We start from the raw sequence: 23829 nt of genomic DNA, 5'->3' as shown, positions 1-23829 counted from the left end.
TCCCCAATTAAACACAAGGACCCCATACATTGTATGTATACATGAATATATATATATATGATGTAATGAATAATAAATCAATGCCAAAAAGCAAATATAATGCAAATTAAATATTAAGCAATGCTAAGCATGGCACAGGCCAGCTTAGTTGGTGTAAGCAATGTGTAGGCCAGCTAACTCAATGTGCCCAGTGGTATACTCTTTTAAACAATGTCAGTCTTAGGTAAGCAGGTTTGCCCATAGCTTAGCCTTTTCAAAACCAACCAATCGCAGAAAAGTGCAGGAATTCTGCCCTACCTAAACCCAACAGGTGGGAATACATCTCATAACTGGTTGTAGCTTCCCCTTGCAGGCACCATGGCAGAAAGGGGAGAGGGAGTGCACTTCCGGGCACAGCGCTGGGGCATCCAGGAGTCCAGAGTCATGGCAGGACTCCTTGTCAAAGACCATGAGCAGAGACTGCTGCAGGGCCACTACCAGGGTTCCCAATATAAGGCGGAAGCCTGGGACCATCTCGCCCGTGACCTTACCAGTGCTACTGGCATACCCCAAACTGGTGAGCAGGTCAGGCATCACTATGCTGATCTGAAGCGGTATACAGGGATCTCTTGGATCAGTGGATCCAAGAGGCTAGGATGGCAGGGGTTATCCCAGCTGTGTGTATCACTCCACTATGTATGTAATAATTGCCAGCTCATAGATAGGTATGGCTAAATATTCCTCTTATGTCCTTCACAGCAGCATGTGAGCAGGCCGCAAACCAGGAAGCCCATGGCTGTCGCCTGCAGAGGTTGCAACACGAGGCAGGTCAGTAATACTCTTGCATGTACTGTCAAAGGAAATAAATCTAAAAGCATTAGTAAGGTAATTGACCAGGGGCGGCCCGTGCTATTGGACTGTCGGACTGCAGCCCCCTCAGCTGTAAAATAAAAGAAAAAGAAGAAAATAAAAGAAAAAGAAAAGATAAAAAAAATGTTAAAAAATCACAGACTTTTGCACATGTACACTAGTCCGGACTGCTGCTGAGACAGTCTGGAGCATGCGCAGACTGTTTCAGCAGCAGTCCAGATTGGGAAACATGGAAGAACAGAGTTCCCAGAAGTCTATGCAGTTTTAACTGCATAGAATGTCACTGGGAGCAGGTCGGACCCAGACTGCAACGTCAGCAGGCAGGCTGGAGATCTCACAGGGATGTCATGGCAAAGAGTCTCATTGGGGATCTTACAGGGATGTGCTTGAATGCGCCAGCTATGGGATGTATGTAATGGCCCCAGGGATCTACATCGCAGACATGGGAAGTGATTTACATCACACTATGGAAGGTAAGAGTGTGTGTGATGTTAAGGAGTCTCATCAGGGGGTGTGTGTGTGTGTGTGTAAATGCCCCAGTTGTTAGGTGGCTAGAACAAACTCATGGTGGTGTGGTAAGGAATACCTCAGGCTTGAACCCTGTACCTTGTATGCAGGTGTTAAGGACCTGAATTCCCTACCCACCACCATATGTAAAAAAAAGATTGCAGATTTTTGCCTCATATTTGATGTGATCTGTTCCTCATAATATCTGTGGTTCCTAAATGCTGCAATGCTTGATATTTGATGGTGCAGTGGTAGCATTGTTGCCTCACAGCTGCAGGTTCTCAGGTTTGATTCTTGGCTGGGGTGCTTTCTGTGTGGGGTCTGCATCTTTTCCCTGTGTTTGTGTGGGTTTGCTTTTGTGTCCTCCCATGTTACAAAGACATGTCTGCATTATTTCTTCCTGAGCCTCTGCTGAAAATTGTTTTTTTTTTTGCTCCAAGTCAGACTGTCCTGATTAAAAAATGTTAAATAAAATTGACAGGCATTTGAATTTCAGACTTCAGGTTTCTGAATGTTTAATTCTTTACATATTTGATGATGCAGTGGTAACATTGTTGCCTCACAGCTATAGGTTTTCTGGTTTGATTCTTGGCTGCAGTGCCTTCTGTGTGGAGTCTGCATCTCATCCCTGTGTTTGTGTGGATTTGCTCTGGTGTCCTGCCATTTTACAAAGACATGTGTCTGCAGTATTTCTCCATGGGCCCCTGCTGAAAATTGTTTTTGTTCCGTCAGAAATAAAATTGACAGGCATTTGAATTTCAGACTTCATATTCTTCAGAAAATACATAGTAACACAACCTTTTATTCTAGTAATTTTCTAAGTTTATAAGATGAATATTTGAAATGTATCCTTATTTTTCGGACTGTATTACCCCATTATTGGCTTTGTCCATGTTTGTTGTGCTATGGTTGACAGCTATGGCAAGAACTGAATTCACTGGATATGTTTAAGGGCTGCATTCCCTCATTACTGGTTTTGTCCAGGTGTTTTGTGCTAAGAGGTTGACAGCTATGGTGAGAACTGAATTCATTAAATGATAGCCATTTAAGTTTCAGTCTTCTGCTCTTTCACAAAGCAGCTGATTTGGTGTAGTGGTATGTTACTCTGACTGTTTTGCACAGGGACCTTGGTAGTAAAATGTATGGTGGTAACATAGCATTTTTATTTCACAAAGCAGCTGATTTGGCATAGTGGTATGTTGCTCTGACTCTTTTGCACAGGGACCTTGGCAGTAAAATTTATGGTGGTAACACAGCATTTTATTCTAGCAACTTTCCAAGATTATACAAGGAATGTTTAATGTGTCCCTGGTTTTTGGGCTTTTGACCACCCCCCCAATAAATTTGGCTTTTTCCAGATTTCTTGTGTTGCGAAGTTGAGATGCAGTTGAGTATTGAGTAGATTTTACAAGGAGCTGAGAGCTGCAGGGGAAGAGACGTTTAGTGCTGCTTATGCTAAGTCAGCTTGCATTTTTAAGAGCACAACAGGTTGTGTACTTGCTTTGGATGCAGAAGGTTGTTGATTCTACTCCCACAAGGGGTGAATGCTGCCATACTGAAAAAGTTAAGATACTAACTATGAGCCTGTTATCGGTTTTCTATCCATTTCCTATTGCAATATTACTAGCTTATCATTTTTAATGGAATATAGGCAATTTATTCTTCAGGGGCATCAGACACTTTATTGTTCGAAGAAACCATGAAATATAAAGGTGTTTGCTAGCAGCAACCTCTTCCTTAGTTACAGATTTATTTAATGTGGAATTATTTAGATGACTTTTTTACTTCTTCAGAGATTATGCATGTTTACTGATAATGGTGGACTGTAGAATTGTGCATATTTACTGATAATGGCGGACTGTAGAATTGTGCATATTTACTGATAATGGTGGACTGTAGAAGTTTGAGTAGACTTTTATGATGGAAATGTTCTAAACTGGGCAGTTTTGTCATTATGGGTGCATGCATTTTGTTTCATTGTTTACTGGAAAGATGTTCTGAATTGGGCAGTTCTGCCACTGGTAAAATGTATTTTTCTTTGAATGTGGGTTTCAATGCTGTTTCAATGAATGTGAGTTTCAAGGGCAGAGAAGTTTTAATGCTACATTTGTTTAGCAGATGTCTTAGGTGGGTTTCAATACTGTTTCAATGAATGTGAGTTTCAAGGGCAGAGAAGTTTTAATGCTAAGTTTGTTTAGCAGATGTCTTAGTGTTTGTGCTGTAAAATGCAAAATAAAACTTTCAAATGAAGTCCAAATCATCATAGAAGTAAATCAGTATGCACATTAGTGTTTATGGTAAATGGAGTGAAATAGCCAAGTAATGGATCATTGGAATGGCTGCAGGGGGAGGCTCCATTCGACCATGATTTTGTGAGGGGGAAGGGCGGCAAACTTAAAGACAGCCCCAGCTGAACTATACCTCCCACCTGTCCAGATTTTCAAAGAATGAATAGATTTTTGCTTCTTAATTTTGTTTTTTTCCTCATAAAATGTGTGGTTTTCTGGCAAATCATTTAGGAATTAAGTCACTAAAAAATGACACACTGAGTTTCAGACTTCATAACCTTCAGAAAAATGCATGCTAAAGTAAGACCTGTTCTATCAACTGTCTCAGTTTATACAAGAACAATTTTTAGTACTGCTTATATGTTCCCCCAACATATTTGGCCTTGTCCAGATTTATTGCATTAACAGGTTGAGAGGTACATGCAAATAAATTGCTTTATAGAATTAGGCATAGCCAAACCTCTCAATTGTCCCTGATTTTGGTTCAAAATGTTGCTCTTCCCCCTAATAATCCCTCTGCAAAATAGCAATTTTGGAAGAAAACATGGAGGGTTTACAATTAAGAAATAACTGTAATAATCAGAATTATAGATTACTTTTATTTCAGAAATGCATGTAGATTCTTTTATTTTGTCAGCTGCTCAAGTTAGCAGTTCTAATATTAAAGTTTCCCTTCTTTGACATGTTCCCAGCTGTATTGTGTGGCTATTTTATATTTTTACATCATATTTTTGGCCCATTTTTCATAAAATTGTGGGGTTTTTTTTGGCAAAATTGTGTTTTTTGGCAAATTAGTGGCAAATCATTAAAGGGCAGCCATGGTGGTGCAGCAGTTAGCATTGCTGCCTCACAGCAAGAGGTTCTCTGGTTCTATCCTCTGCTGGGGTGCCTTCTGTGCAGAGTCTGCATGTCCTCCCTGTGGTTGCGTGGGTTTCCTCTGGGTGCTCTGGTTTCCTCCCAAAAGACATGCTGTAGGTGGATTGGGCACTCTAAATTGGCCCTAGGTGTGAGTGTGTGCCTCCTGTGGAAGGTTGGGCACCAGGCTGGCAACTTGACACTGTAAAACTCCACTGCCAATCATGAGTGGACAGGTGATCCACTGTGGTGACCCCTAACTGGGAAAAGCCGGAAGATGTGACAAATCATTAAAGGCTGAAGTTAGAAAATAATGACAGACATTTGAGTTTCAGATTTCACACCATTCAGAAAATTTATACTAATGCAAGACCTATTCTATTATCTTTCTAAGTTTATTAGATCAATATTTAAAAATTGTTCTTATTGTTGGGCCTTTGTCCCACTTCTTTGTATGGCTTTGTCCAAATTTCTTGCTCTGAGGTTGAGAGGTATGACAAATGTGTCAGGGCCATCACAGTAAGCCAGAGACATTTCAAATTGTGACATACTTCTTGCACCCCACTCCCCCATGTAGTGATGTGTCAAAGCAAGGCAAGGAGTAGTTATGCAGTGTAAATGTGCAGAGTACCCCCCCCCCCCATCCAAGGTAGACACAAGTATTAGAGTGACTTTTCATCTGTCCTTGATTTTTGCAGAACGGTCTGGTTTCTGTCATATTTTTTGTACTGTTGATTTATGCTTATTACTCAAAGTGCCTGTTGCTCTGTGTTTAAGTAGCAATACTTTAATGACCATCAGGTAAGCTTGGCTGAGATCGTAAGATGCAAGTAAGCTTTAATAAGCATACTGTTAAAGAATTGCCAACATTGAAAGCCTTTCCGTTGTTGCCATGTAGAGAATACTTGACTAGATAATGTATAAGCCTTGGGTATTGAAATGCATATGACAGTATTTGTAATAAAGGACAGATTACATTATTTTAAGAAGCTCATTACACTTGGAGACGTCCAGTCATTTGTGCAGGCTTTACCTGTAAACTAAACAGAATGCCATTTGTGTGGTCCATAACCTGTACATTAATCCTTTTAAGCAATGTGTCTTGAGCTTATTTCTTGTTTGCTTTTCATTTTTTACTTTGATCATGTTTTCCCCATGAAACAAGTATTTAGTTGTCAAGCAGCAGGTCTTTTTTTGAATAAGAAACATTTTTACAAGTGGGGGCATCAGACATTTCTACTTTTAGCATGTTACTTGGTACTTTAATAAAGCTGAATATAAATTATAATTAGAACTGCAGTGCAAGAAGTGGTTTGAGTTGAGTGCTACTTGATTTTGACTGGCATTCCATTAATGTATTTAAAAGCTAATTTATTTTTTCATGCCTCACAACCTTTTTGTTTCCATCTAGATATTAAGTAAGCTGTCATGCAGCTAACGCATTGAAATATTTTTATTCTTCTACACTTCATTTTGTCTTGATTGGACTCTCATAATGATGGTTTGGCACCCGGGGCAGTGTATTTAGTTAGTTAGTTGTGGTTTTGAGCATAGCTCCTCCCTTTTCTAGTTGACCACACCCCTTCCCATTGACCCCACCCATTCAGCTGTCTCCTGCAGCCCCCCTTTGATTTGAAGTCACCAGCCGCCACTGTAATTGACAGTATAAAACCTGTATTGTTTAAGGCAAGAACAGCATACACCGGAGAATATGACAGGAAGATTGTCATATAGTTTGTATGTAAATAAAAGCATAATAGCCTGACAGTAAAGGTCTAACTGCTTGACTGCATGTATATAATCTGATATCATATGGTAATGCAGATTTGCAATCACTTAATAGTACTGTTGTATTAAGCACTTTTACCCACACCGTGCAACATAAATAAAATATGTAGGAATGTCTGTATATGACTGGTGAAATCCACAGAGGTCATTTAGTACAACTGAGAGACACATAGACAGAAAACAGTGAAAAGACAGACAATAAAATCCAAATAGCACATGCAACTGAGATGTGAACTGTTGTATTTTTAGCACACACACAGCCATGGTTGGAATCCTGGGAGTGGTAGTAGTCTGCATACAGAATTGTAGCCCACAACTGTACAGATGTGTCCAGAATGTCCAGTAAATTGGCCCACATCTGCTGCTTGTCTCCTGTCCTCCTGGGAAAGCAGTGGGAAGATCCCAGACATATAGGCAGCAAACAGGAAATAAAACTGATTGTCACACATCTATGAGAACAAAGCTGGCACACTAGCAACTCCCCAAAATCTTATGAGTAATAAGCCATGTATTTCCCATTTATACCCCCATGTTGTCAAGCTGTGACCGGAGTGTCTACAGTAACAGAGTGAAATGTATGTGCATAATAGTAATGTGGAATCTGGTACTGTGTGTGGCAACATTCAGATAGTGCAAAAAAACATTGCTCCCACAGGTCTGTCAGATACAAACACTGCCCCGGAATAAAAGAATGATGCTCTGTACTGCTACTGTATACTTTGGTATTGTATGGGATTGTGACTAATGCAGCTGCTCTGAATAATACTCATCACTGTCACCCACACTGTGCTACATAATAAAACTGTCTAGTAAATCCTGTATAAGAGTGTTGTAAGTCACTAAAGGTTGAAGAGGGCAATAGTCTACATATGTCCCGGTTCACCTGCATGTGGTCAAGACATGGCCAGAGTCCATGCCAAAAGAGATGGACAGGTATGTGCATAACATCAACCTGGAATCTGGGAGTATGTGTAGAAACAGTTAGTTAGTGTTAACAAACATTTCCTCCACAGGTATACCACTTAAGAGGTTTATACTGCAGGTAAAACCAGTTCATCTATAAAGATGACGACAGCCAAATCACTGTCCAAACTAAGGCAACAGGGTAGTGTAGTAATACTTGTAAGGTACAGGTAACAGCACTGACTAGGAAAGTAATGCGAACTACAGGAATATACTAGTTAATTGACATCTCCCCCACCACCATATCTCCAACAGTAAACTAAATACTCACCTCAACTAGTATGTGATGACTTAACTGTTATATTGGTACAAATATCCTATTGGTTGATAATTATTAAAATCTGTTTCTATGCATGTGTATGTTGAAATACTCCAACATTGGTGGCATGGTGCCATCAATGCACCTGCATGTTGTTGTTATTACCACTGTGGTCCCATAAATGCATGTGTTCTGTTTGCTATGCAACTGTTCTGTATCTGGTGTCTGGGTTAATGGGAATATTTATGCATGCTGTTATACCTAACCCTGGAATGTGTTGACTATTGCTAACCCACATATGTTGATACACCATAAACACCATAGCACGTATGGGAATGCGGTTCCCAGCGGTCCCACCTGCCCCACCTCAGTTGGCCGTAACACTGGGCACCAGCACGTCTGGGGCCCAACCTGGGACCTCCTCATCTGTTGGTTCTGCACCACCTTCGGGTGGAACTGCCTCAGGGGATGGGGCTCGTCCCCCCTGGGAGTGGGCGTGGACAGGAAGCTGTCACATGTTGCCAGGTCAGGGTCATGGTGCGTAGAGAGCTTGATCAGCAGTTTGGAGATCTTCTACGCCAGCTTGAGGGCCATGCATCGTGATTAGATGGTCGGCCTGGCTCTCAGACTCAGCCTCCAGTACAGCCACCTTCGGGTTTGTGAAGGTGCAGTGGTGACTGCCCATGGGTGGGGATCTCAGTCCCACTGTTTTCTTTACCTTGTGTTTCACTTGTATTCTGCTTTTAACTGCATATTAAAACTTCAAAAGAGACCACAGCTTTTTCTCTTGTGAGTCAAGCAGAAATTAGAACTGATCAATTAAGGACTCATACATAAGATAGAAGAGGTCAATTAAGGTTAATCATTTGTGAACTGAGGGGATGGAGCTAGTAATGAAACCTTCTATTTAAGGGATAAAATAAAACATTTCAGAGCGTTATTAGAAAGGCTCACCCAGACTCTGCTACACTTTGCTGTGAAGGAAAGGTTAGTTTGCTTTTTATTTGTTGTATTTTTTATTAGTTTATTGCCTTTTTATATTTTGAATACTGTGATTTGTTTTCTTTACCTTGTGTTTCACTTGTATTCTGCTTTTAACTTCATATTAAAACTTCAAAAGAGACCACAGCTCTGTCTCTTGTGAGTCAGGCAGAAATTTTTCCCACTTGCCCACCCTGTTACTATTCGGTTCTTGAATACCACTGTCTTTCTAGTTGCCTGCCTCTTATGTTAATTTGACCATATATCTAATTTCTCTCTACTTTCACTGGCTTGTGTGAGTAAGCAGAAAATAATCATTTTGTGAAATCATTCCCCTTCAACTATTTAAATTTATTGGCCATCCTGCTGTATCCTGCTGTATTCCATAGTACCGGAATACAAAAATGATCACCCCTTTTCAATCTATCTTACTGTTTTAAAAATAGTGACTGTCCACTAAAAATTAACTTTTTAGACAGGTAAAACTTAAGTTACCTACTTTCACATCTAGCTTCTCTAGTGCACACTGCAGTGTTTAGGATAAACCATTTTTTTCATCTTACCTTTAAGCATCCCTGTGACTAGCACTTGTTCTAATACCTGTTGGAAAGCACTAGGAAGCCTTAAACTGATACAAACACTCAACTCTCCTTGTTAATAAGAAATTATTTATAGTTAATTAAGGAGAAATTAATTATAGACACTAAAGAGCCTATAATTGCAAAGTACCTTGCTAAGGGAAGGGAAAACAGCTCCTGTACTTTTCAAAAAAAGCACCAAACCAGGCATGTCCAAGGGTCAGCTTCCGGTGATTTCTCCTGTCCACTTAGTGAATCTGGGCATACTGGGGCAATGCAGCAATTGCCTCACATACACAGACAACCCTCTCCTCCTACCATCCAACACTACAACCTGTGAGATATGCACTTAGATAACCAAGTTGGAAGCAAAGCTGTCTCCACCTGAGATTGTGCTAGACAGTCAAGAGGAGGTTAACACCTGCACTACAACTCAAGCAACACATAGCCCTTCTAAACTCACACCACCAACACCCACTGATAGCAACACTATATCCACATATGTGGAGGCCCTTAACTGTAACCTGCCCAAGCAACAAGGACGTCTGAAGCTGAAACACAAACACCAATCACAACCAAAGTGTCACATAGCTAACAACACCAGTGTGCCACCCAGCAACAGCCCTAAGGCAAGACAACGTACCAAACACTTTAGTCATAGGTGACTCTATAGTCAGCCACACTGATGTCCCACTCACTAGGCTGAACAAGGAAAAAATTACAGTCAGCTGTCTGTCAGGTGCCAGGATCCACCACATAATGCATGCACACAAGTCACTCCACAACAAGTACAAATATGACTCTGTCATTGTCCATGTTGGAGTGAATGACTTGAGACGTACCTCTCTGGACTACATGAAAAGAGACATGGAGGAGCTCTCGGATCATGTGGTCCAGGCAGGTATGACCCTAGCCCTGAGTAGCATCCTGCCTTTACCCAGAATGATACCACAATATAAGGACAAAATGATTGACTTCAACAATTGGCTAAGCTTCTGGTGTCATTCAAAGGGGATCCAGTATCTGTCTGCCTGGGATGACATGATCAACAGACTACGATGCTTTGCCAGAGATGGTCTGCACCTGCCGCACCTGGGATTCAAGTTATTGGCTAAGGCTCTTGCCATCCCTATAGTGCCTTTTTAGGCAAAGTTCAAAGGACAAAACCACCACCATAACAGGTACAAGCATGGAAAATCTGAAGGCAATGCTACTCAATGCTAGAAGTCTAGACCTCAAAATGCGCACTCTCGAGACATTCCTAAAAATGGAGAACATCGATATCTGCGCAGTAACTGAGACCTGGTTCAAGGCTCCAGAGAGCACCCCTGCAATACCAGTCTACAACTCTTACCACACTTTTTGGACACCAAACCAGGATCAAAACACTAAAGGTGGAGGAGTGTCCATATTCAACAAGGATATTCACACCACCAGGCTAGTTGCCCAACACAATGCATTTGAAATTCTCCAGGTGCAACTAACAGTAGGTAAGACTGCAATCCAAATTGTAGCTTGCTACAGATCCCCCACCATGCTCCATGATTCTCACTACACCTTTCAAACATACTGGAAAATATTAAGATACAACCAAAAACCCTAATACCAGCTGATTTCAACTACCCTGCGATTAGGTGGGAAATCTACTTGTGTACCAACACCTTTGCCCAATGGTTCTTGGAATTCATAAATTCTAACACCCTGGATCAACTAATCCATAGTCCCACCAGGGGTTCCAATATTCCAGACCTGGTAATTACCAACATGGGAAATCGATGCTCCACACCTATGGTCACCCCCTCGTTGGTCAGGTCAGACCATAAGCTAATCACCTTAAACATCCACATCCCACCCTCACTCCCCAGTAAGGAAACCTCCATAAAAAAACTTCTCCAAAGCCAACTTCATGCTACTCAAGTCAGAAGTGACAAACTTCATGACACAAATGCAGACAGTAGCTGAAAGTTCGACTGCTGAGTCCTCAACTAAGGTACTGTAGGAACACATCCACTTATGCATGAATCGTGCCATCTCAAATAGAACCAAGATGCTCCTCCTCCAAAAAAACCAAGCCAATCTGGTGGTCCCCTGCCATAAACAAACTTTACAACAAAAGGAAGAAACTGTTGCAGAAAAGAGGAAAATCCCATGATGCAAAAAATTCCCTTACTAGCCTCAGTCAAGAATCTAAATGGCAATGCTCAGATCTGCTCTGAGCTACAACAGAATGGCATTAAATATATTGATCCCAAGGATATTGCCAATATCCTGACAGATCAATTCAGTACCAACTTCACCACCCCTCTCACCCCCTAAACGGCCCATCTCAATACTGGAAGATTGACAAATGTCTGTAATAATGGCAACACATGTAAAAAACGCACTCTCTAAAGCTAAGAATACAGCATCTATGGGACCAGATGACATCCCAGGCTGTGTACTACATGAACTACAAAATTAACTGGCACCTCACCTAAATGTCATGTTTAATCATACCCTCACCTCAGGCTTCATGCCCACTGAGTGATGCGCAGCTGCAGTTATCCCTCTCCACAAGGGGGGGATCCACCTTGGATCCTGGGAACTACCGCCCCATCAGTCTGACGAGCCTGATCTGCAAGGCCATGGAATTTATTATCATGGAACGTATAAACAAAGATATTGGCAACCTTCAAACAATAGACCTCACCCAGTTTGGGTTCGTGAAAGGCCGATCTTGTTTCCTGAACCTAATTGACTTCTTCGAATCAGTCTCCAGAGCCGTGGATGAGGGTAAGGCCATCCACATAGGCTATCTGGACCTCGCCAAGGCCTTTGACACCATCCCCCACTCTGGAATCATAGATAAACTTACTAAGCTGGGCATTAATCCCTACATTACTCAATGGGTTGCCAACTGGCTTACTGACAGAGCCCACACTGTAAAAGTAGCTGACTCCAAATCCAGCTCCAGACAAGTGACAAATGGAGTACTTCAGTGTTCAGTTCTGGGACCGCTGTTGTTTGGCATCTACTTCTCTGAAGTACAGGCCAACACTAAGGGACTCTGGCTAACAAAGTTCACAGGTGACTGCCAACTGTGAGCCATTACTGAATCCCCAAATGATGTGAATACTCTACAAAAGGGCCTTACAGAAACAGATGCTTGGTGCCAGAGCCAGGGGTTCAAGATCAATGCCAAGAAATGTATAGTTATCCCCTTTGGGAAAAAAACATGTACCCATGAATTACCATATAGGTGGCAGTACACTAAATACTGAAAGTGTGATAAGAGACTTAGGGACACAAGTGGACAGTGGTCTCAACTTCAATAACAACATTGCCACAACAGTTACAAAATTCTTCTATGTGGCACACCTCATCACTAAGGGCTTTTCATCCAGAAAAAAAGGAGGTCATTGTCCCACTGTACTCATCCCTCATTAGACCCATTATAGAATACAACACCCTATTTGGTATGTACCTCTCAAGACATCTGCAACAACTGGAAAGGCTGCAGAAATACCTCACTAAAAGAATCACAGGCCTAAAGCACATGCCTATGCTGACCGCCTTAAAAAAGTCCAGCTATACTTTGTCGCATATCATCTACTCAAAGGCAATCTCTGCTTAACATACAAGGCCATGTCAAACCAAGAACTGTTGGACATGCTACACTTAAAGAAATCCCAATCCCTCAGAGACACACACTCCAGGAATCTAAACCTTATCATCACAATAAACAAAACATGCTGGAGTTATAGGTTCCTGACCTAGTGACTCCCCAGACTCTGGAATAGACTGCCCATACATGTCAAGCAGAGTGCCTTCTTGGCCTTCTTCAAAAGGAACCTTGGCAATTGGATGGGAGATAGGAAACGCACTCCTGGGATCATGTCAGTCACCCTGCTAGACAGGGGTCCAGGGAAGTAAATATTGTGGGAAGAAATATCCAGAGAATTGTTATGGCTAGGCTTGTATAGGCCCTAGGGCCGATAGCCTAGTACCAGCCTATGAACCTATGAACTAGGGGACCCATAGGCTTCTGATTTCTCAACACCCCTCCCCATCAAGGTGTTCACTCCCCACATGTGTCCTATACCACCCCTGTATTCATCTTGTTTGTCTTGTCTGTTAACCTACCCAACCTACTTCCCCAAATATACCTACGATTCCGCCCCAACATCCCACTCTCACCAGAAAAAAAGGGCAATCTGTTCCCACCAAAAAATATTGCCCCATACATAGCTGTCCATTTCGCACACGTGTCCACTGGACACATGTAATCTGGTCTAATTGGCATCACAACATATTATTGTTGTCCTCACTCCTCTCTCAGGGGTTTGAGTGTCCAAACCTACCTCCAAATTCAGTGTATATGCACAGCTGTTGCTGTACAAGAAATGGACAGCTATGGACCTTCTCTACACTCTCCTGCACATCCCTAGCTATTTTCCCCACTGTCTTTCTCTCTTTGTGCCCCTTTTTTACCACTTTCCTGTCAACTCTTTTTTCTTTTCTTTTAAAGAAATTAGCATTGGGGCAAGCGGGAGTAACCACTTTTAAGCAGCAGTAAGCAGGTGTAAGCCTGTTTGCACAGAGGTAAGCAATGCCTACACAGGTTAAGCAATTTAGAAGCTGAATATAAGAAACTGTAACCGGACGTTAGCAGTGCTTACCTCCACGAAAACCAGGTGACAACTGCTTAAAAGTGCCTTAATCACTATATCCAATGGCCTGTGTTCTGCCCAGCAACAAAATAAACAGTCTCTGCAAGGCTGAACCCAGGACCCTGCATACCATAGCCAAAGTGATTTACCACTAAGTCATGTAAGATACACATCACTCGGATGTTTTCAAAAACATATCATCCAGCCCAGTCCTTCAACAGTACAGGCAATGTATTTAAACATGTAGCTGTATGTGTGTGTACATATATTTATATCTAAATAGATATATACATATCTATATATGTATGTATATATATATATATATATATATATATATATATATATATATATATATATATATATATATATATATACATATTCATACATATACATATATATATATATTTATATATATATATATATATATATATATATATATATATATATATATATATAAAAATATATACATGCATATGCATACATCTATAGCTATTTATGTCTACATCTATATGTATATATGTATATATATATATATATATATATATATATATATATATATATATATATATATATATATATATATATATATATATATATATAGGTATATACAGACATAGATCTGTAGATAAAAATGGGAACATAACAAAAACACATATGTCCACATGTGGTAACCTTGCTGCATGACTTGCTCACACCTGTGTCCATCTTTATGTCTTTCAGGCACAATATCTCATGGAAGGCTGCCAGCCTACACACCAGCTGAAAATGAAATCCTGCTGAATGGAATCATACAGCACTATGCAATCTTGTTTGGCCGGACTGCCCATGATCAGCAGTTGCAGACCACCCTGTGGAACGACCTAGTCCACAGGGTCAATGATGTCGGACTGCACAACTGAAGTTATGAGCAGGTCCAGCATCATTGTTATGACCTGCTTCACAATGCCTGTTGGCATGCTGCTGCAGTCTGGGGGGATCACCTCACCACAGGGGGGCCATGCCATCCATCCCCTATGACACTTGTGGAGGAACTCCTTGCAAATCTAGTGGCACCTGCCCATCTGGGCAGCCACCAACTGCTGGACACCTTTGGGGAGGTGGGTGCTACCCACACACCGGCCAAGGAATGTACAGGTAAGACCACAGGGCACATCAGTAGACCACTGTTGCATATATATCTGCATCGGTACAGGTAGATCATGCATATCGACATGTTATAGATATATTTTGTTGTGCATAGTAGTGATAAACAGATGCCCATATGTGGTAGTATTGTGGAAATGTACTGTTAATGTATTGTAATACTTCACCCACTCTGTAGCAATGCCACAGGTGTAGCCACAGACGTTGCATCTCTCACCCTCTTATGTAAGTCCCTCCAGGATACCACCAAGGCAGCAACCTGTAGCTGGTGAGTATGGTTTATGTAGATGCTTGCCAATACACCGAGCATGTAATGGTGATGGTATATTCCATGCACACATCTAACACACCTACCCTGAATGCATGCTGTACATGTGCACGTATTGTTGCTTTGAAATGCATGGCATCACAGGGGTGACCATGATGGGGTATTGGAAGGGTATGTCAGACACCTGCATGATAACTAACATCTTGTCATTGTGGAATGCGTCCACAAGGAGTAACATAATGGTGGGAGACATGGTCTACAGTAGGGACATGTATGGAACAACAACCATATGCAGTGCAACACCAGTGTATATACCTGTAGAACAATGGCAACTACTGCAGAGATACACTATGACATAAGGCATTACAGTGGTCCACATTATCAGGTAGGACTGGGCTGTAACATGATGTTCAGTGTATGGAACACTGCAAAGTGACACACGTGTAGGGCTTACTTGTCATGCATCTGTAAAAAAGCTGAAGGTGTGGGGTGTCATCATCACACACCAGTGCACTGCAGAAGGGATCCTAAGGATGCTAAGAATGGCTGTATCTGCACATAGTCAGGTTCAGGACCTGTGGTAGACGTAACCCTACCCCCACAGCAATAGTGATGGCAGTGTGTGAACACCAAGGGTTGTGCACATGATTAGACCTTGCAATCATGCAGATTAGGGGGACATGTGTAGGGCAGACTGAACATACACTGGCAAATGCAGATGGCCCACGCTGGTATACCCATGCCAAGGGTAGTGACTGCTGGAGTACACACAACAAGAGGTGCAACGAACCGTCATGATAAGAGTGTGCACACATATGCCCACACAGTGTGTATGCATCGTGGTCAGCATCTGCACACCTAACACATTCCACAAACACAGCATGTGAATGTACAGGACATATGTCACATATCGGGCTCATGTACTGTGAAGATATGTGGTGATGTGGTTCCATGGCAGATCAAGGATGGGTGTTTCATATCAATAAGGGTGTGTACAACCCCCATAGCCAAGGTATGCTCTGATATTTGTCAGTTTAAGAGTATTGGATTGGTCATACATGGTCCGCTGATGTTGAGAGCTGTAAATCAGACATCAGGCATTCACAAATTACATCTGTCCACATATCATCCCAGGAATGTGTTGCTGGAAAACATAGGGGCTGTGAGCATTAAAGCTGACATAACTGACACAGTAGTATACTTTCAGCAATGGGCTGTACACCTGTGAGTTGAGTTGCACAGTAAATGGAAGGATGCAGAAGAAATGCACAGCAATACTGTGTACATGGGTGCAGTGGTATCCAGGGGAAGGGGCAGCATCACCTGGTGACACAGCACATGCATCACACACATGTATACTGTTACTAGCATGGATTGACTATAGCTGCACTGCATGCTATTGGGTACCATATGTTATGCATGATGACAGATGGGTAATAGGAGGACTGTGTGTACTATCATTGTGCAACCTCACCTGAATGTGTGTGTGTGCATCCTGGTGGGTAGTTAGTTTGTCTGTAGGGTCACTCTGGTAAAGTGGAGGGAGGTTGATGCATGTAGGATGTTTACGTGTGTGCTTTTGTGGCTGGCCATGTATGCACGTGTGATTGTGGAGTATTCATACAGCAGTACCTCACTTTGGGATCGTGCAGTAGATGGACATGGACTGATACAGTACACACCAGGGATACTTGTCATGTATGTAATCACAGGACAGCTAATTGTATAATATGGTCTGTAGCATGGAACAGGCATTGAGAGGGATGGTAGACACCAGGTACACCCTTAATATCGCATTCATCAGAGAGGTCACCTACAACCCATGAATGCAGCAGTACAGATACATTGGGGAAGTACTAGTCAACACCAGCGAGTGTATCCATATATTACAGTTGTCTCATGATAGGCTGATTGAGCAGCATATCTGGCATGTACTGAGCATTACATACACATGACACAACAGTGTATGATATTATGGAGTGAACATAGTAGCCCACACATATAGGGGCCATGCACATGATGTCTGGACATACACAGGGTGAACACTGAATGACAGCAGTGAGGCCATCTAAAACCAATACACACAGGTCAGGCAGGTAATGTAGTAACAGGTCTTGTGTTGGGATCAATTTTGTAGGCATTTAGAGGACTGATATGTTAATGAGTGGTATCAATGTGTGTATGTTACTAAGTGTGATGCAGGATGGGGTACACATGGACATATACGTGGGAGTGTCAAGTAAAGTCACAGACAGATAGGTATTATGGTGGCGTGTGTGTGTGTGTGTGTGTGTGTGTGTGTGTGTGTGTGTGTGTGTGTGTGTGTGTGTGTGTGTGTGTATGTGTGTGTGTGTGTGTGTGTGTGTGTGTGTGTGTGTGTACTGTTAGGCAATGCTGTACAGGTTTTAAAGTGCATTTATTGTTTTCCCCGACAGGTGGCGAGGTAGATCAGGGTCCCTCCTGCATTCAGTCTGATGTTGGTGTTCATACAGACACCGAAGATGATGCTAGTACTGTTGAGGCACAGGTGGGGTTATCAGGGGCCGAAACAGTGCCATCATTTGACATCCCCATTTTAACCAACCCAACCCCACACACAGTTTCAGTGCCTTTACATACCCCATCACCAGGGGCCATAGCGGAGGGACAGCTGGCGTTTGGTGGCTGTGCACCAGAAAGTGTTGCAACCATGCCTACTGTGTCTGGTCACAGCAGGCATAGCTGGATGTCTGGCAGGGCACCACATAGGCAGATGTCCCAGGGTGCTCATGGTAGGGCCGCTGTACATCATGCCCCTGGCAGAAACGACATAGCTGGTACCAGCAGGCGCATGTTTCAGGCTGTTTTGGAGGTGCAGACATGTATAGAACGTTACACCAGACAGGGCTTGAGGCTGCAGAGGGCTGCTCTCACAACTGCAAGTGACAATGTCCATGAACTGGCTGGTGCCATCCGTGAATTAACTGAGTTCATGGATAGACAGTCTGGTGAGATGATGGCACTCATTGACTGTGGTCTGTCCGTGCTTGAAAGTGTGGTGGGAGTGCGGGGACTGCCGTGTGGACATAGGTCAGCAATGCCAACAGCTGGCAGTCAACGTGTGCATGCTAGGACACCATGGGTCTCCCATAGTGGCAGTAACAGCCCCGGCACTGTGGGGAGACTCCCAGGAAGGACCTGGTACCAGCTGACATCTGTCATCATCATTGAGGGTAGCACTTCGAGGTCTGTACCTGCACAAGCCCATGAAACCACTGGCAGGCACAGTCCACGTGTCCATGGCCAGACGCAGTGAACTGCACACACTGCCAGGTATGGTCTGCAGCTGTCCATAAACACCTGTGTAGGGCAGCCACATGGCAGAACTGTGTGCATGTGTACCCACACACTATACAAACACACCTAGGGCAACCCCATATCTACACACATCACCATGCCCAGTTCACCTCAGTACACCCCTCACCCACACACATGGTGTCAAATATATGGCCCACCCTCAGCCTCTGGCAAAACAACAACACACTCTATGCATATAATGATACCTGTGCCACATCCCTGTCATCCATACCATCTATGCAGGGACAGGCTACTATGGTTCTGATGCACATAGTGACTGTACCACAGTACTGCAGTGTAACATGTTGTAAGGAGTAAAGTTTAATACATATATGTCAGTTAGTGGAGCCTTCCAGCAATGTTGTATTATAGCTGATAGAAACACTGGTTGAGTGTGGTCTCTATAATGTTATCCATTTGTGTTGTAGGTGTACATGTGTCAGCACGAGGATGCCCTGTGCATATGATGATACCTGTGCCACATCCCTGTCATCCATACCATTAATGCAGGTACAGGCTAATATGGTACTGATGCACATGGTGACTGTACTACAGTGTACCACAGTACTGCAGTGTAACGTTGTAAGGAGTAAAATGTAATGCATATATGTCAGTTAGTGTAGCCATCCAGCAATGATGCATTATAGCTGTTAGTAACACTGGTTGATTGTAATCTCTATAATGTTACCCATTTGTATTGTAAGTGTACATGTGTCAGCATGAGGATGGTCTGCATGTTCTGCAGTCATATTCCACAATGGGGTATGGCACTGTGGTGACACCATGGCTGTGACATACCTGGGGTACAGTTGAACACATGTCAGTTATTGCCTGTGCCACATGGACAGGTGACCAGCTGGGGCATGTATACCCTGCAACTTGATGTAGACCCATCCACATACACGTACAATGCTACTTGGAAACACTCTGACTAGACCCCTACCTAGGTATGAAGTGATACTGAAGTGTGTGGCTTACATTGTACTCACCACACAGCGTTTAGTGTGAGGTGCATCCCAGGTTACATGTTACATGCAGAACATCCCCAGACATGTACAATATGATAATGGGGGATGCAATGGGTGTATATGGAAAATACATAGTGTGACATACCTTCATATACACATTAACAGACACACAACAGGCAGAAACACATCCGAGAGACCAGGGCCTATCGCTGCTACCTAACTTGACAGTGTGTCCAATGTGTTACAGGTAGGCTGCACACAGCACATGCATAACTGGTCTGGAATGTGGTATCAGTTACCTGTATGGTTGATGGTAACAGTGGTAACCATAATGCGGTACATGGGACATATACCGGGTTTACATTGGTGAAATGACAGTGTACACAGCACCCACATCCCCCAGTGGATATTGTACTCCATGACACCCATGATGACACTCTGATATACCCACCATCTCACATTGGCCACTGCTGTGATACAACCCATTGTAGATCCCAACAGTGGTACTACAGGGATATGCATTTGATGCATATGCCACACACACATAGCAGGGTGTTGCACTGGCATGCCTCACTGATGGGCAGCAACAACACTATCTGTACTAACGTGTGGCAATGGGTATTGTAATAGGTGTATGTGGCCTCGGAATGCTGTACCCGACAGATAAACAGACATGCACACATACCCACACTTGCCAGAACATAATGGGTATCCCATACCTATCAACCCATTTGTACAACACTGTTGTGATGATACTGCAAGGCTTGTGTAGCTGGTATGGGGAGGAGCTTAACAGGGTACATGTAATGTCCCATACAATAGCAGCCACAACTGGCTATGGCAATAGGTGTTGCGGTGGTTGTGAAGGCCCTCATGGAATTCCCATGTACAAGTGTGCTAATACACAGACACTGCTATACTCAGTCATGCACATGTACACATGTGTCAGTACTGGGGTGCATTGCTGCAGGTGGTCATAGCTGTGTACCTAGCTATTGTCCAAGGAGAGATGGGTTGTGTAGGGATTGTGTGTACAGTGGTATCCTGCCACCTGTTATGTGGCAGCAGGCAATCTATCAACAGACACTACTGTGTTGACCCTCAGGGTGAGAGTGACATGCATCAGCCATTCCTCCAGGTGCCTCCTGGACATAGCCACCGAGGTGATCATGTTGACATGCATGCAACATGCATTACAACACATGGTTAGTGTCTGTGATGGAGACCTGTACCCAAGCATGTTCTGTTGACTGTGGCAGTGTAGTGGAGGTATCCATGGCATGTGGTGCATACAGGGTGTTATTTCCAATATGTGCCTTTTCTTACACAGTTGGGCAGACATGTCAGTGTCAATCAAACTTATGATGCCTGTACATATCCCAGCTGGATACCTGCCATCTGCACATCAGTATAGGGACTGACAGTCATCAGCTTTGCATGTAGCTGTGCAGTAGGATGAATGTGTTGACAGATAGATGTTTGACAACAATATGTATGCCATAACCTTCATGTCAGGAACCCTCGCTATCATGTACTCTACAGATGGTAGTGTAGAGTTACATTCTATATGTCGGATCATTACCCAGTAAAGGTTATATAGTGTGACACAGCTCACACACCAGGGATACAACTGGGAGGCCTCAGAGTCCAGCTATGCCTTCAGGTGTGCCTGTTGTCAGTACTACATTTATCACTCTACTCTTGCCTGTGTAGGCACTTCCAACAGTAGAACCGCCATGCTACACTACATGCCATTGTGACAGCAGGTACCCTGAGCTACTACCCCTGTATGTAACACAGTCACATAGATAGTGCTGTAGATGCCTCATATACATCTGTGTCCCACACTTGACACTCACACCACTTGCTACTGTAATGACAGCACATAGGCGCATTTATTGTACATGGCATTTCATACACTTATTACAGATGTCATTACCCTGCTATGTTATCAGTCTGGGTGGTGTGAGCTGGATACCATGGCTAAGCCATGCTTAGTAGTTATCAACATTGCTGCAAAATAACAGCTGAGCTGATTTGCACACTGGTAAGCAAAGCCTACACAGTGTAAGCACCCGTATGTTTACCTGCCACTTAGCACCGCTTAGCTTTGTGCAAACCAATGCAAACACACTTAAAGCTGCTAAAAACTGCCTTAACCACTTTATATCTGACGGCCCTTGTTCTGCCAAGCAACAAAAAGAACAGCCCTTGCAGGTCTTGAACCCAGGACCCTGTACACTAATGATACAACACTTAACCACTACACCATAACCTCTGTGAAGACAGCTGTTGCTTTTCAAATATATCTGCCAATACATATATTGATTAGTATTGAACAATTGCCTTTACTTCCACAATTATGTAGTACTTGTTATTAATGCACGCATAGTAGATACATACAGTGAGATACATTTGGGGGTGTATACACAACTGTGAGGCTTACAAATGACAGGAATATGGAGATACACATATAATGGGTTGACATATGTCTACATGTACATATACATGTATATTCATACATATGTCTGTATACACATCTGTATAGTGCAACATATATATATGGCCATGTGTACATCTCTTCATATGTACACACACACACACATATATATATATATATATATATATATATATATATATATATATAGGTATATGTAAATACATGTATACACATCCTATGTGCACAGGTATGCCTATTTATGTAGATATATATGTAGATATCTATAACTATATGTGCATACAGATCTATTCTGATATGTATATTACTGTCAATATATATGTAGATATCTATAAATATATGTGCATATGTATCTCTATCTGTATATGTGTAGATATATATTGCTGTGTATATGTATATATCTGAGTGTCTATATGTGTATATATCTATATCTATATATATATATATATATATATATATATATATATATGTACATATACATATCCATCTATGTATGTCGATATGTATATGTGTATATAGCTATATAGATATATGGATAAGTATATATACATATATGTTCACCATATGCCCTGCACATGGAGTGGAGTCCTACCTCAGCCCCAATAGTCCCAACCTCTTAGTGCAAGGGGATATCAGGTATGTATTGTAGGTATATATGTGGACTATTGCTACTGTGATAGGGGTTGTCTTCACAGATATGTTGTATGTGGGAGGTCACATCTGCTTTTAACATGTGCACCATTGGCTACAGACAGACATCCTAAGGACATCATAGTACAGTACCACTGGTAGCACAGTAATGATCCTGTGCACTACAGCAGAGATATGGCCAATAAATGTGGACCGTCTGATCCACTCTGGTCAGTCCAGAGGTATACACAGAACCCCTTAGTGCAAGACATGTGGACCTAGCCTGACAATGTGGATAACAGCCATGTAGATGGGTATATCACATAAACACTGGTATACATTTGCCCCCATAGGTTATGCATTCACACACCCCTGTCTGTCCTGACGCATACTAACTGCTGGTTCAGAGGTGTCATGGCCACATACTACCCACTAGTTAATGACATGCATCTGTACAGCATCCCACTGCTTTGTCCGACATACATGACTGTTATGGTGGCCTGGCAACAGTACATCTGGCAAGTATCTGGACATAACATCACACTGGGTAAGTGCACTAAGCTGCTAGGCATGTAACAAAGCACTGTGCAGGCTACAGGCAGACTGGCACAACACTGGCCTACGTTTGTTATGGGAGAATACATATGTGCCTGCATATATAGCAAGCTCTACAGGCATGTCACAGCACAGAGTAACAGACACCTGTGTGAACATACATAACCACAACCAATGTGAACACAGCCACAGCCACATATGGAAGCTAGAGTAATATTACAGTATATGGGCTATCTGATCAACACCATCCTCATATGTGCCACTCGCACACTAACCCTACATATACTGGGCCACTACACAGTGTGGTCCGATGACTGTCTGTGGCATGGGACATGTGTGTGTTTGGCCCTACAAACTTGTAAGCTGATAGGGTAGCATACAGTGGAGCAGCATGTAACATCAGATAGAACAGGACCAAGAACAATGACATCTACCACAGTCTGTACACAGGCCAATTTACATATTCACAATACACACACTGTCAACAATCACCTTAAGTACACAGACCTCAGTACTGTACACACAACCATTGAATGCCCAGGTTATGTCCTCAAAGATAACCCCTACTATACATAACATGTGTCACAGTCTGATATCTCACTGGCTTGTTATCAGATATGATGTCACTAAATTATGGTGTACAGAACATATGCACTTCTTACCGCATGACATATGTACACAGATTGACAGAGTTGTGGCTGGGGGCACAAACACAGGGCCAGTATTGACATGTTGTTCTGATAACCTCATACAT

This window comes from Protopterus annectens, chromosome 11.part0, assembly GCF_019279795.1.
Source record: "Protopterus annectens isolate FY-2018-M chromosome 11.part0, PAN1.0, whole genome shotgun sequence".
Taxonomy (NCBI): domain Eukaryota; kingdom Metazoa; phylum Chordata; order Ceratodontiformes; family Protopteridae; genus Protopterus; species Protopterus annectens.
Note: the sequence above shows the minus strand (reverse complement) of the source record.